The sequence below is a fragment of the Poecilia reticulata genome, chromosome 12, assembly GCF_904066995.2.
Source record: "Poecilia reticulata chromosome 12, P_reticulata-male-v2, whole genome shotgun sequence".
Classification (NCBI taxonomy): Eukaryota; Metazoa; Chordata; class Actinopteri; order Cyprinodontiformes; family Poeciliidae; genus Poecilia; species Poecilia reticulata.
In genome coordinates, this window is record NC_088841.1 from 13,524,055 (window position 1) to 13,534,541 (window position 10,487).

Consider the following 10,487-nt stretch of genomic DNA (forward strand, 5'->3'; position numbering starts at 1 on the left):
TGCAAACTGGCTAATAGTAATATAATTGACAGTTGTTAAACCAGATGGCAGTGGTAACAACAGGATATTGATGTAATGGAAACTATAAAGTCTTTTTGTGGTGATCATGTCAGAACTACTTTCAAGCCTATTGTAATGATCTCATTTGTGTGTTTGTCAGAAAGTAAAATGTTTGCTTACTTTGTACGTAGAAGGTGATTTAGGTTTGTTGTTTCAGTGTTTTTCACAGTATATATTTTTTTACTTAGCTTGCAGAATGGGTTGGTTTGTCCGACCAACATCGTTCTTCTTAAACCAAACCTTATTCAGCTGAAAGGTTAAGAGCTGCATCTTGCTGCAACCTATATAAGTTGCTGGTTTTTTAATGTATTTGTAAAGTGAGGAAAATATTCAGTTTTATCATTTAATAGTTTCATTATTGAAACACAATTTATAACAAACCCTTTGGATTTATTATTTTATGTTTTAACTGTAGATTTTAATTTTTTTATATTTTTGATCTTTTTGATCAACTTTATTATGAAAATTATAATTTAAATTCACACAACTGTTCATACAATTTAGACACAGAAAATAAGTGCATTTCTGTGTCATTCATGATATGCATTTACTAGATATTGCACCTGATAGGTATTTTCCTAGAACCTACATAAAAGAACCACAGACAACGTATATGAATTTATGACTAAACTTCTGCAAGCAAAAGGAGAAGACTCTGTCAACTGCTTCTCAGAGCTGTTCACAGAGCGTTCTGCTTCTCTTTGGATACAGCTTGTCTTTTATTCTCAAACTTCAAAGAGGGAGGATAGGCAAGATAGACAGCAGAGGAAAAACAGCAAAGGTCGTAAAACATTTTACCTAAACAAAGCAAAGGTCGTAAAACAATTTAACATCTGGCCCCTGATCTGAGCCCGGTTCAAATCTCGGTCAAACTGTTTCACATGAAGATAACAGGCAGCTGTGACTTCCAGGTCAGTTCACACATACAGTTTAAACAAGAGAACACTTTAACCTGAAACAAAATGATAATACCAAAAAATCTCTAACATTCCCCCCTTTTTATCATTTTACCATGTGTGTAAACCCTATTCAAAAGCCAAGCATAGAAAAGAAAAGAAATAAAATAGAACCAATAAATGCAAGAATGTTTTTTTTTTTTTTTTTTCCCTAGTCTAAACATAAAAGTTACACAATGACTAAATTAATATAATGAATAAATGAAATAAACAAAAACAAAGAAAGAAACAGCAAAATAAACCAAATGCAGGTGTCTCATCACTAGCACCACTTGTTTTCACATTTTCGGTGTAGGCGTCATAAAACATTTGATTCCATCTGTTTATTAGTTACAGGACATCGTCATACATTTTTTTTTTTTTCATCTTCATCTCTCTGAAGAGACATGTAATCTTCATCGGTGTCAGAGATTACCCTGACCATCTGATAGTTGATCATGGCTGTGTTAAATGTCTTTAGCATCATGCTACGAAGGCATGACATGATGCAAGTTGTAAACAGGCAAAAAAGAATCAACACAGTCAGAATTGGTGTAACAATCTTCAACAGTAAAGTCCACCACGGCCCAGACGTGAACCAAGACAGAAAGTCAAAAGGATGTGATCCTTTCGTAGCACCGTCTACACAATGTTTAAGTTCCTCCAGGCCATGTAGAGCATCAGAAATAGTTCCACCAGCTCCTGTTTCATCCGGAACAAATGTACAGCACGCTGGGCCAATGATTTTACAAACACCTCCCTGAGAGGCTGTGAGCAGGTCAAGCACAACACGATTTTGCAAAACCATGTTTCTCAGTTCAGTCAGCCCTCTCATGGAGCCGTCTGCCAGCCGGTGTGCGCGTTGATGAGTTGCAGTAATCCATATCTGTTGATTTCAACGTGGTCCTGAACTTCTCCTAATCCAACTCCTGGGAACATGCTCTGCATGAACTTTTCACCTCCGGTCCAGATCTTGAATTTCCCATGGAACTCCAGTGTCCGTAGTGAGGCCTCTGGCATAACTGCATGCTTGGAGCGGGCAGCTAAGCTCCATTTCCTCACAAGAAGTACCAGTCTGCCATCACCCGTGAACCATAGTCTCCTGGCACTATGGCACTGCACAGCGTTGTCTCCTGTTTCCTCTTTGTCTTATGCGTGATGTTGAAACTCCTCTCCTGAAGCAAGTTGTCACAGTCTAGGTTGTCCTTCCAGACTTTGCAGTGTGGAGTCATCCTTTGACCCCTACAGGCGATGCAGTTGATGTAATCCGGTGTCGTTTCGCAGTGGGTGTAAACTCTGTTACACAAGTTCCAAGGTAACATTCCAAGAGAAACGTGTCCGTTGTTGAACACGCAGCTCCTCAGAGACCCGGGTTTAGCTCCTGCTAAAGAAATGGTCTCTGGTATTTTCCATGCGGTTAGTGGAAATGGAAATACGTCAGCATTAAAGGAACAGTTCATAGATCCAAAAAGTTCCTTCACGGCATCTCCTATCTGAAGTAGAACAGAATAGTCATTTTTACACCATTTGCATCCCTTTGGCATGGGGACGCTTAGTCGTGGTTGTGTGCTCAGGCCATAGAGACACATCTGTTTGTCATCCGTGATGTGTCCTACACGCAGACCTGAGTTGTGTGTGGCGATTGGCAGCTGCGCACACACATAGCAGTTCACAGCATGTCCCTCGTACGCGGTTCTATTCATTAGTTTCCACCACAGGTTGATGCTGCAGTCACAGCGCAGTAGAAGATCCATCTGGCATATGGAGTCCCCATTGCTGCTCGGTGCACAGAGATGTCAGAACCCCCAACCTAAAGACGGGGGAATCTTAAGCGTTTCTTCACCGGGTTTGAGACGAGCTACCCTAAAAAATAGCCCCCCTTTGAAGTCCGGCCTTCCTCCCTCCGCCTACTTAGGGGTTCAAACACTCTCTGCAGCTTGCAGGGACTGAGATGTATCCAGCTGGGTCTTTACGACTGTTGGTGACCTTTATGTAGACCCAGTTTCCTGGCTGGATGGGGGTGGTTTTATTTATTTCCTGTAGAGGAGAACAGTCAGACGGCAGTAAATTTGCATTTAACACCTCTTTCTGTTTCAGGATCCTGATCATATAATCTACCAATGTTTGTTCTTCATCAGCTTTCTGTAAGTCTGGAGCAAACAGAGGCAATATGTAAGCTCTCCCATAAATTTTGTCAAAAGCAGGCTTTGCTGGAACTACTTCAACTCTTTTAGAAAAAGCATCAATCATCACCAAACAATATTTATGTGGTCCACTTTGTGTGAGTTCAATAAAGTCCATATGCGTTGTTTGAAATGGATGAGGGTTTTGGGAAACTTCCTCTTCTTGGTCTAATGTTTCCTTGAGGATTGTTTCTGACACAAACTGGACATGCAGTACAAAAAATTTTTTTAAGTAAGAATTTAATCCATATGTGGTAATGTGGTAAAATGCTGTTGTAGCATAGAGACCATCCCCCCTGTTGACACATGACAATGTCCATGTGTCAAAATTGCTGCCGCTCTAAATAGAGATTTTGGAAGGACCGACTTCTATTTACTGAAAAAATGTTATCATCATTCAGTGTCGCCCCTTTAGTTATCCACATTTGTTTTTCTGCGTTTGGAGCATTATCTTGCATGTCTTTTAACACAGCTTTGTCTATTACTTGAGGATCTTCTATCTGTATTGAGAAATTGTCTCCCCCATGCTTCCCAGTTGCAGCTTCCTTTGCTACTTTATCAGCTAATCTATTGCCATTTGAAACCTCATCCTGTTCCGTGGTGTGCGCTGCACACTTACAAACTGCTAGTTCAGCTGGTAAATGTATGGCCTGCAAAAGATTCTTAAGCAAGGATGCATGGGTGACTGGTTTCCCTGTAGATGTTATCAAATTCATCAAAGCATAACTCTTTCTAAATAAAAATGACCATCCTGAAATTAAACCAAAACCTCAAATCCTCTAATTTTCCATTTCTTTTTGAATTTATTGACTATCAATCAAATTTGGATTAAAATGTTCTAGACTGAAGTCTAGAAAATGTTGCTTTTAATCACAATCATCCATTTTTAGTAGCCGTTTACAAGGTTGCTTAAAGTCTCAGACTTTCACTTAACCTCGCATTTCAGACAAGGTAACAATGTAAGTTTTTTATAAAAAATTAAATGGTCAATAATTTTATCCGTTACTCAATTTAGCAGAAAAATTTCTCTCGTCTCAAAATAATTGTCATTCATCCCAATATAAAACACACAAACACAATCCCAATCAATTTATAGATTCTTTATATAATTAAACTCTAAGTTAAGCGTTTCAGTTAAATGCAAAGAAATACTCCATAGTATTTCAACACTGCAATATCAATTAAGTTCAACACTTAGATATGTTTAATTTAGTTCCAAACTTGTATATTTATTTCAAAGAAAATAAAACATTTGCAAATCATTATTAGTTTTGAATCTAAGAATTTTAGTTGGTGTAATTTAGCCGTATCACACTCAGTTTTTTTTTTCTTAACTTTTAACCATTACAGTTTTTTCCTTCACAGTTTCCCAATCTATGGCTCGTGGGCCCTAAAAGGATCACTGGTCCTTCTGTTAAGGACTGAGTTAATGGGTACAAAATGAAAGATTTTTATTTAACATTGTACCTTAAAACCTTCAAAATGTTCTTTTCTAAATAGATAATTCCTTCCTGCTAGTAAGTAAGCAAACAAGTCCTCATTACAGTAGCAGTGTGTGTCACAGCAGTGTGTGTGTATAACTTATCTGCATTTCTCCTTTCTGTCTTGCTTCTCGCTTCCCCCTCCTGCTGCTGGCGTCGCTGCAGCTGGTCCTCCCTCTGTCTCTTCTCCAGCTCCCTGTCAGTCCAACTGGCTCTGGTGTTGGATTATGTATAAGTTGTCCAGACCGTCCCTTAGTCCACCAATGAAACAAGCGGCAAACAGTTCAGTTTGCTTTCTTTTTCCAAACGTCTAGCAGGACTCCATACAGTAGTTTTGCTGCATGGCAGTTCCCAGATGTCAAGGAATTAGGACCAGTGGACACTTTATTGCCTTCAGTGTCCAGTTGGTAGAAATCGTCCTGTCCTTTTTCGCTTCTTTATCAACTGGCTGGTGATAAAGGAGGGAGTCATCTGATTGGCAGGACAGATCTGAGCTGAGGTCAGAGGTCAGACGCAGCGCAGCGAGGCTCAGACAGAGGAAAAGGAAAGAAGCAAATAAGAGTCAATTATAACTTTCTTTACTTTTCATCGTATAGCTTTTAGCCACTTATTATCCAACTTTTTAAGAAGTCATAAACCATTTCCTTATTCAAACACATATAAACATGAAACATGTTAAAAGCTGTAGTCTCTTTCATCATGTTCACCATTAACTTGTAAAATGTAGAATGTAAGTTTAAGTTAACTTCATCTAAGACACGTCTCACCAGAGAACAATGGATTTCTCTAAATTTGTTGATCTCAGTGCTGCAGACTGTGAAGTCAGCGGGCAGCCCTCCTCTCAAGGCCTAAGAGTTACGAGGCTGGACAATGTCCAGGTCGGTACCTTACTCTGACCGCTGACCCCTCCAGATAGACAGCTAAGAATCATTTCACCAAGTTGGTGTTATAATATTATTCCGACACAATACATTAAACATTGTTCTCTGAGGACAATTTTATTATTTAGTTTTATTTTTCAGCTTCTCCTCCTTCAGGAAAGTCATGATTCCACTTTTAGCATACAAAGAAGTTGTTCCCATGTTGTTATTTCAGTGAGACCTCTCTTTACTGGTTTTTCTTTAAAGGTGTAGGAAGCTCAAAAAGAAAAACAAAACAAACATCAGTATTTCTTAAAACAAATTATTTCTCACTTGTGAGGTTTAAACCTAACATTAGTAGCATTAAAAATTATTTTGCATACGTTGATTTCTTACAGGAATTCAATTTCTTTTATGGTTTTACTTAACGTCTTAAACTGCATGCACATGTCTCTAGCATTTCATCAATTTGGACTGGGGGTTTGTGTTTTTGGGGTGTGGTAGAGTCTGATCATGCTGAAGATTTCTCCTATTTGTGGTCTCCTCACTCCACCACCCCTCTTGTCGCCCCGTGCAACATTCTTTGAAGGGCAGTTTCTTGCCCAGTGACCAATATTGCCACAAATCCAGCAGCCTTTTGAATACCGTAGATTTTGTGGGGTGTTATTTTGGGGTCTTCGCCTATCGTGACCTCCTCTGCCTCTGCCTCTTCCACGGCCTTTTGTCCGGTCGTTGGAAAAGGCAGAGGTATATAAACCTCCAAATTTCTCCAGGTGAAAAACATCTGATCCTTTCACAGCTTTCCTGACCTCTTCTAAGGTACAGGGTCTAAAGATATATAAGTTTTGTGTCCCTTCCTTTAGGGAAGGATACAGTCGTGTTGCTGGAACAGCAGCGGCTGATACTGGGGCAGACGGAGCTGCTGAAGCAGCCAGGGGAGAGGTGGCTGCAGGAGCTTGCTCTCCCTGCACCGCTGCAGCATTCCGTGTGCTTGGAATTACTTTATTTTCTTCCTTCTCTATAATTAAGTTTTTAGATTCATTTAACCATAATTTAGCACACCTCAGCTCATTCTCCTTTTTTTTTTTTTTTTTTTTTATTCCCATTTTTCTTTCTACACTACTCTCCAAAATTCCCACAATTGTTTGCCATTGATCGATTTTTAGCTTTCCATCTATTTTATATTTCTTTCTCCATTTTTTCATGTGTACAGTGCTACCAGGAAACCTGGACAGCATGTACTTTTCATCCCCATCGGCGCCCTTACCGAGTGATGAATTACAAGAATGTTTATTTCCCATATTTAAAACACTTGCAATTTCAGCTTAAAAATATTATTTATTTGAAATTATTTAAATTTGGTCCAGGTTCGTTGACTCCTAGGGAGTCCTATGAACTGGAGATCTTTTCAGTGGGTCAGCAATTAAAATACCTTGTTGTGGTATTCCCCGCTTCGACTCTTTCGAGTGGGAGAATCTTGCCTATTGCATCCACAAGAGGTTTGCTGTTTAATTCCACTGTTTTATATGAGGTAAAATACAGAGCGGTATTTAAACCTCCAATCACTCTCACACACACAAAGCAGCAGTAGCAAACCAGCAATATAAGCACAGTAATGACTACGATTTAGCGCAACATTATCTGTTTTTGCCTTGTCAGATAACTCAGCACCAGTGATATTTTACCCATCAAAAAATCAAAACCACACAGCAATGACAAGCTTCCTATCCGCCTGAGGACTTACCCTTATGGGGTCTCCTCGAACAGAGTTTTAGCAGAGCGACATCATACAAGGATTCTCAGACCTCAGAGTTTTAGCAGAGCGACATCATACAAGGATTCTCAAACCACAGAGTTTTAGCAGAGCGACATCATACAAGGATTCTCAAACCACAGAGTTTTAGCAGAGCGACATCATACAAGGATTCTCAAACCACAGAGTTTTAGCAGAGCGACATCATACAAGGATTCTCAAACCACAGAGTTTTAGCAGAGCGACATCATACAAGGGAACTCAAACCACTAAAATAGCCATTTTAAAATTCACCTACGTTTCTGTAGTTTTCGGGTTGTCCAGTCGGATCTCGTCATTCCGCCGTTGGCAGACAAAGTCGGACATGTGTCGCTGGCCCAGCGAAGAATTCTACTTCCTGGGTCTTTCTTTCCAGGTCCAATTGACTCTGGCCATGCATGGATTCAGCGCGCCTTCCTCTGCCTGACAGCGGTCGGTATGAGAGATCCCGGGTTTCGGCACCAAAATGATAGGTATTTTCCTAGAACCTACATAAAAGAACCACAGACAACGTATATGAATTTATGACTAAACTTCTGCAAGCAAAAGGAGAAGACTCTGTCAACTGCTTCTCAGAGCTGTTCACAGAGCGTTCTGCTTCTCTTTGGATACAGCTTGTCTTTTATTCTCAAACTTCAAAGAGGGAGGATAGGCAAGATAGACAGCAGAGGAAAAACAGCAAAGGTCGTAAAACATTTTACCTAAACAAAGCAAAGGTCGTAAAACAATTTAACATCTGGCCCCTGATCTGAGCCCGGTTCAAATCTCGGTCAAACTGTTTCACATGAAGATAACAGGCAGCTGTGACTTCCAGGTCAGTTCACACATACAGTTTAAACAAGAGAACACTTTAACCTGAAACAAAATGATAATACCAAAAAATCTCTAACAGCACCAAGGAATGAAGGTTGTAAAAAATGCCTGTTCTAAACCATAATGACAAGAATTTTCTTTTTGCTGCCACCACTTAAATTTTGAGTGTCTGAACAGTGTGCCCTATGCACAATCTATCAGTCCCCGAAGTGGACAGATAATCATTTTCTAAGTTACTCAGATGACAAGGAATGATCTGCTGCACTTTCTTTCAGTTGAAGCAGGCAGCATACTGAGGTGAGTGAATTTTCATCTTTATAGTGCAAAGGATCAGTCCATAGAAATCATTGACATGTCAAAATCCGAGATAGTTAAAAATCTCTTTACATATATGGTGTTAAAAAGTGTTTGCCTCCTTCCTAGCTTTCTTTTTTTTCATGTTTGTCACATTTAAGTGTTTCACAATGTCAAAACTATTTAAATAACAAAGACAACACTGTTTTTAAAATAATGTGTTTAATATTAAGGGAGTGAAAAATCAAAATCTCCTTGGTCCTGTGTGAAAATTTAGATGTAAATGTATATGCTAAAACACAATTCGCTTAAAATAGAGCATATGATTTCTTCATAGAAACACCAGGGAGACAATAGTGTGAGACTATTAAGAACAACATCCAGAGTCTATACTTACAAGTCCATTTATTGTTAGAAAATGTGCACGTCACTTTTTAGCGATCTGGGGTAACTCCTAGATCTTGTGTACTCGGTTTAGGCCATCCATCCGTCATTACATGAATGGCATAAAAGTCAAATTTCTGTCCTTGAAGGCTACTCTCCTGCATTTTGTAGATGTGCTACTGATGCAACACACCAGAACCAAACAGCTGAATTAACTCCTCAGTATGTAAACAAGAGTCCTTATATAATCCCCTAATTATTTGATTCAGATGTGTTGCGACAGAGGCACAAGTAAAAGTTGCAGGACACTGGCTCTCGAGGCCATCTGGGATGAGACATCCATCCATCCAGGATGGAAACTAAGACACTTATGTTCTCTCTGGATAAAATGTATATATTGCATTGTTTCTCCAGCATTTTCTGGATCTGCCCTGGGTTCTCACTACAGGGGGGCATGGAAAGATGTGGTATTTAGATGAAACACTTAGGAGGCAGCCTGTTTGGATATATTCATCAGTCTGCATTACGTCTAGCATTATGGGCATAGAAAAAAAAGAAAAATACCTTATCTAGTTTTTGATTTTGACTATATTCATAAAGTGCAACTATGATAACAGATGGCTTTTGTTAATATTTGTTTCAGAGAAAAAGAGACCGAGAGATCTGTCTTTTTTCTCCGGAGAGAAAGAAAAAGCAAGGGAAATGGAGGGAGAGAGAATGAGAGAAAGAGACACAGTTTGTGGATCCCTTTGCTCCTATTCATACAATCAATAGGCATGAAGGGAATAAATACTCATTACTTTTTGGTTGGCGATGAGGGGGAAAAGTGGGATGTTTTCTTAACGCTGTTAGACAGTAGATGGGGCAGACTTATTTTGGGGCAATTCTTGTGACATACTCAGGGTCACAGCTAGATCAGGAGCTGCTCAAGTTTTCCTAAAATTTGAAAATATGTCATAATTCACAACTGATGCTCATTTAAGATATTAAACTTTTTCTTGTTGGTGCTGCTAGATTATCCTTGGAGAACTACAATCAGTCCATTGCCACAAAATTTATGTGGATCTCTGTAAATGGGCTGTAGTGCATACAAAAGGTCCAAGTCTATTGGATGCATAAGTGATATAATATAAACACCCATAGCATAGTGCTTGGTGAACGCATGTAGGTATTTAAACGTTTTAGGGTTTTTTTCAATAGTAGGAATTTACTGCAATGTAAAAGCTACTGATTTTGCTTAACTAGATGCATTGATTCTCTTTACTCACTCAAGCTTCACAACAGAGAAGCCCCCTTGGTGTTCAAATTACTGAAATAAGGTTGTACAATTGTAGAGCAATAATTGGATCACAATTAATTAGCAAAATAAGGCACAGATGAAGATAGCTGTAAGCAAATGTAAAATGAGGCCCAATGTCAATTTCCTAAGTTTGAGCCAATTTGCTACATGATCTTGCTGGAAAAATATTTACATTTAGATGGCAAGGAGGGAAATCAGTCACTAAACTAACAGACATCCATCCCATACAAATTACTCTAATTTATATCATTAACTGAAGGTGGCTATGCCTCTCTGCATGTGAGCTGCTGGGAAGCATTTACTTTTTCCACCTCGCTCAACAAACTATTCCTTCAAGCTCAGATCCAGTTTCTTTTTCAGTCATGCAACATTAACTGCACTTTAA